The following is a 6,105-nucleotide window of genomic DNA, read 5'->3' as shown; positions in this document are numbered from 1 at the left end:
CATTTTTCAACTTAATTGTGCACTAAAGGTTATTGAGCATCTGGTCTGTGCAAATTCATCTCTGTCTCCAAGAGTCAAGCACTTCTCAAGCAGGAAAGAGATACAGTGGCAAGCTGTTGAATTTTTAAAAATCTTTATGTATTTGCTCTTCCTGAAAATCTTCCTGTGTTCATTAACTCATCCATTTCACATTTATTGACAGGGTGATCATATAATTGGTCATTTACATTAGACACATTTCAGAGTAAAGGAAGCACTTGGAATGCTTTCGGACAAACCTAAACCAGGACTCTCCAGGCAAACCAGGTTGTATGGACATCCATTCTATTTCCTGAACACTTACTGTGTTACCAGCCTTCATGCTGCTTGCTGGAGATTCAGAGATTAAATAATATTTGGAATCTTCAATTGACTACTGGGGAGACGAACATGTGAGCAACTGTAATACTGTTAGGAATGCCATAATGGAGGCATAATGGAAGCATTACTCTCTCGAGGGAGTCAGTGGAGGCTCTCTTGAAGAGGCAGAGCTGACCTGAGGTTCCAAATGATGATGAGTTCACCCTGCAGACTAAGGCATTCTAGCAGGTGCAGAGGCGCAGAGGCATAACAGAATACTGTCTCCTAGGGGGTTATGGAAATGTTCCTAACTGGATGGTGGGAACACGATAGCCTTTCATTATCACTCTCTAAACCATAAATTTGTTACGCATGCTCTTCAATGTATGACCCAGTTATGTATACTTACAGAGATGCACCTAGCTGGGAAAAAGCTAACTGGATCACGGAAGGGAAACAAATGGCATATTAAACACAGGGGATAGAGCACAATGTTTTGAAGAAACTGCAAGAAGTGACATGAAAGGAATAAGATGGATGGAGATGCGACTGGAAGAGCAAGTCAGGAAGGCCACTTCGCAGAGGTGAAAACCATGAGAATTTGGACCTGTCTTGCATGCAATAATCAGGGAAGTAAAGACCAGATTTGCATTCTGGAAAGGTAACTTTGGTAGTGGGGTGGAGGGCAGAGTGGAGGTAAAACCTGTGCCACGAAGATCTGTTGGGAGGTTAGAAGTGTGAAGATCTGAGCTATAGCAGCGCTTACAAGAGAGGATACAAGGGAGAGGAAAAGGACTTACAGGAGTTTTCCTTACAGAAGTGAGAATGTAGGTATAGTTCGGGTATTGGGTGATGGAGAGTTTTGGCTCCAATACTGATTAGCTTTTTAGTCTCCAACAAGTCTCTTAACATCACTTAACTTCAGTTTCCTCTTATTTGAAATGAGGCTGAAGATTAAAACCAAAACAAAACAAAGCAAAAAAACACTACCCAAATAGTTGTGAGTCAAGGCCCAGCCCGGTCCAATGATTTTACCTACACAAAAAATACAGCCGAAAGCTGAGTAGGGGGCTGTAGGTGAAGCTGTGTTGGTATACTAGGAAATACGTTTTACACTACTGAAATCTTGAAGCAAGAGTGTAAGACACTTCTTAGCCTCAAAAGCCCATTCTGGGTCTGGAGGACAAACACCAAGTTTCGAAATGCCACCTGCAGTTCACAACCCATTTTGAAATAGTAAATGGTGAACATCCCAGATAGGCCTCAGGAAACTATATTTACAGTTTCATGTCCCCTATAGAAACCACAATCCAGTATGACTGAACATTGTTTCTCATCCAAGCCAGATTCACCTGGAGTGCGTGTTTAAAATGTAGATTCCTGGGGCACCTGATGGCTCAGTCAGTTAAGCATCCAACTCTTGACCTTGGCTCAGGTCATGATCTCATGGTTTGTGGGTTCAAGCCCCACACTGGGCTCTTTGCTAACAGCTCAGAATGCTTGGCATTTTCCCCCCTCCTCTCTCAAAAAAATAAAAAAATAAAAATAAAACGTGAATTCCTGGGCCCAACTCCAGACCATGAACCAGAATCTCTGGATATGGGGCTCTGCATTTTATCACACTCGATAAATAATTTTTATGCTAGAGTAGTAACAGCTTTAACTAGCTTATGAGGTGCACATGGAACTATGGGCTAAGCTCTAGGTCCAGGCTCCTCCCTGGAAAGGTGGAACACAGCCTATTCTGTGCTCTGGCGAAAAGGATGGATTTGCCAAAACATTGCCTCCTTATGCAAGATGCCTCTATGTGAGTCTTGTCATTGCAGAAAAAATCAGACTCAAAACAATTCAGTTACTCATTACAAGTTGAGTAACCTAGGACAAGTTACTTAAATTCTTTTAACTCTGATTTCTCAGTTAAAAACATGGGTAATACCTACCCTGCAGAACAGAAATACATACATAGAATATGCCCAGGGAAGTGCCTGGCACATAGTAGATACTCATTAAGTGCTAGCTATTACTGTCACCACAGTCTAGTACTGCTAGAATGCCTTCTTCGGGCCTGCAACAATATTTTCTCCTCTGGATGGCAGCAGCAGCTTGCTGAGATGCCTTTAGACCAACTGGAGGAAAAGAATTTTAGAGTGGAAAGGTTCTATAATTTAGTAACTCAATATTTCATTTAAGAGAGGCACCTGGGTGGCTTAGGTGGTTGAGCATCCAGCTCTTGATTCTGGCTCAGGTCATGATCCCAGGGTCATGGGCTTGAGCCCCGTGTCGGGCTCTGCACTGAGCGTGGAGCCTGCTTAAAATTTTCTCTCTCTCTCTCTCTCTCTCTCTCTCTCTCTCTCTCTCTCTCTCTCTCTCTCCCCCTCTCTCTCCTTCTCCCTCCCTCCTTCCCTTCCTCCTTCCCTCCCTTCCTTTTCCCCTCTCCCCCACTGGCATGTTCTTTCTCTCTCTAAAACAAAACAAAGTAAAAATATTAAAAATATATAAAATAAAATCTCAGAATTGGAAAGAATTTAGGATCATTTAGTCTAACCTTGGACTCATTTTACAGAGAAGGAAACCACACTAGAGAGAAGAAATGTCTTGCCCAAGAATAGAACTTAGGTTTCTTAACTCCCGGATGGTAATGAATTATTAATTATAAATAACTGTATATATCTTGTTTGCTATGACCTTTGTTCATTAGGAAGCAAGCTATAGAGTAGATATGTCAGCATCTTTTCTTGGGCAGTTCCAGAATCCCCATTCTGTGTCTGGTCCCCATAATTCAGTATGGTATGTATCTGACACGGACTGGGTCTGGCAATAAGGACACAGCACTCACTTTCAGTCTTGGATCTCAGCATAATTTGATAAACAATGCTGACATAATATGTATCCTGGATAGCTTTAAAGGATGGTATTGCAAGAACTTGTATTAGTGTAAAAAACTAAGTGTTTTGTTTTTCTTTCACTTCACACATCCATGATTTCTGGAGTAGAATAGAGGTAAATCACTCAGGTAGGTTACGTGGATGAGGCATGCTAAGTGGAGGGAAAAGTGTATAAACACGTAGAGATTCGAGACCTTAGTAGGTATTTGGGGCCCTTTGAGAGAGCTTGACCTCTCGCCTATGGACCTACGACTTTAGATTGAAGGCAGTAGTGAGCTATTAAAGGAGGAGCAGGGTTTAGAGTATGAACATAGTTGCTTTTAATTATTATTCCTTTTTTGAGAGACAGGGAGGGAGAAATTGAGTGAAGAAGGGGCAGAGAGAGAGAGAGGAAGAAAGAGGATCCCAAGCAGGCTCCATGCTCAGCATGGAGCCCAACATAGGGTTCAATCTTATGACCCTGAGATCATGCCCTGAGCCGAAATCAAGAGCCAGACACTTAACCAACTGAGTCACCCAGGTGCCCCTTAATTATTTTTAAATCACACAATAATATATAAATACATTATTATGTAAATTCAACACTAAATTTACATTCTTATGTAAATTCAAACACTAAATCTAGGGATGCTTGGGTGACTCAATTAAGTGTCTGACTTGGGCTCAGGTCATGATCTCAAAGTTACTAGGTTTGAACCCCACATTGGGCTTTCTGCTGTCAATGCAAAGCCCTCTTCAGATCCTCTATCTCCCTCTTTCTTTGCCCTCCCCCACTTGCTCTCTCTCTCTCAAAAATAAAAATGATAATGAAAACAAATACTAAGTCTAAAGCTGAAGTTCTTTCCCATCCTACCATCCTCTGGTTTTCCTCAGAGGTAACCACTATTCCATTTGGTGTATATACATACATGCATAGGAGATACAGCTAAGATTAGCTTGTACAAGTGTTTTAAAACAAGTACTATCCTACCAGAAGACTAATTTGAAGGGTAGAGCCTGGGTTTGGACAATTCTGAGGACCAGCTGGCCATCTGTTTACTTTGCTGGTGTTCACAGAGTATTTTGTGAACATTCCAGTTTTTAAGTGAGATTCTCACACAGGGATTGGTGCTGTGGGAACCATCTGGAAGACCCCAATCATGACAGCTGCAAACACTCAAAGCCACATCCACTGGGTCTGCCTGCACCATGGCTACCCTGGGTCAAAAGTTTGCTCCCTGCAGTTGTGCAATTACAGGACAGCTGGAATTCACAGAGATTAAATGTTCCTTGTTCAGATTAGGGAATGGATAATGTTCCCACCATATGTCATAGCACAACTGAATATCCAGACATGACCATCAGGTCCTTTTCTCAGGGTGAAAAGACATTCATTACTTTGGGATTCATCTTTTACACTGTAACAAAAGTTCACATAGAACAAAAAAATCTACATAATGAACTGGCTTTTCATTATCAACAGTCAAGTTAAAAATTATTATCAAACTAACAGAATAAGGACCTCTAATTAGGCATATCCATAGCTTAAATCTCATTAGGGCTGTTACTAAAGTGAGGTCTGGGGATGTGGAACATAAGGAATCCAGTGTTAGGAATACCTGTGGATAGATTTATTTATTCTCTCATTAACTCACAGAATATACATTTAGTACCTACTATGAGCCAAATCACGTACTAAGATACTGGTTAGTCTGTTCCTTGTGCCCTAAGGTTCACAGCCCACCTGGAGAGATGTAAATAATGCAGTGAGTACCTGTCGTGGTCTTTACATGCACCCAGTGATTTGCCAGGTATTCCTTTTGTTAAATTATTCCAAAGTTTGGGGCGCGGGGAGCCATAAGGTTAAAAATCTTCTGTAGAAACATGCCCTATACACTTATGTAGTGCTTATAATAAATGACCACTTCCTATGACTGACTGAAGATTCTAAAAGCAGTGATGGGATGGGGAGCCAGAGGCTAGCAAGTTATTGTGCTTCCGGGGAATGCATCTGGGATTTGTCGAAGTTCTAGACTTGGACCCAACACTCATGAGCCGGAAAGCAGAGGTCATGATTAAGGATGCAATTTACTCAGACTCTCCCCTAACCTTAATCCCATAAATAGTTGCCTGGGTGAGGGCAAAAACCAAAAGCCTTTAAACAGGGTATAAGCTTTCCCTAAAACAGATTAGGGCAGGCATTTTCAACAGGACCTTGTTGCAGGATCACAAAAAGACTTCAAACAAGATTTACATGTTATCCAACCTTATAATACATTGTTTCAGCAAAATGCAAATGTTTTACTAAGTAACCTCCCCCACATTTTGCTTAAGAAGAAAGTTTATATGAATAGTCTCTATTCTTTTAAAGGAAAGTGCTGCAGGAGGTGGAGACGTGGTGGGAGAACGTCAGCACAAGTCTGTAAAGTGCTGTGAGGGGCGTCACAGCGGAGGACTATGGAGGGCGTCTACGATTGTGCCAAGAGGAAAAAATCTTGCCAAGCAGAGAGTATACAAAGCGCTGTTCACTAAGGCCAGTGACCCAAAGGGGGTCCCGTCAAAGCTCGCGTGGCGGAGAGAAAATGGTCCGCACCTGCTTCCTCCAGGAGGCAGCAAACTGAAGGCAGAGGGAGGTCCCAAGGGGCCGGGGGTCCCTTTCCGCCATTCGCACAATATCTCCCTCGGTGCCCACCTCAAATGGGTGACCTAGAGCTGACCCAAAGGGAACTCGAACATGCTCGCCGCGCTTGCCACCACCTCCAGGGCGGACGCCGACTCCCAACCGGCAGAATGTACGGAGCCGGCCGGGAGCCTCTCACCTCGGTCCCATCCCGCCCTGTCGTCATGGTGATCGCCGGAGCCACGCAGCCCCGCCCCTTCCTCAGGACGTGGCCCCGCCTCC

This window comes from Suricata suricatta, chromosome 9 (genome assembly GCF_006229205.1).
Source record: "Suricata suricatta isolate VVHF042 chromosome 9, meerkat_22Aug2017_6uvM2_HiC, whole genome shotgun sequence".
NCBI classification, from domain to species: Eukaryota; Metazoa; Chordata; class Mammalia; order Carnivora; family Herpestidae; genus Suricata; species Suricata suricatta.
The sequence above is the reverse complement of the archived record's forward strand: the minus strand, read 5'-3'. Positions refer to the sequence as shown.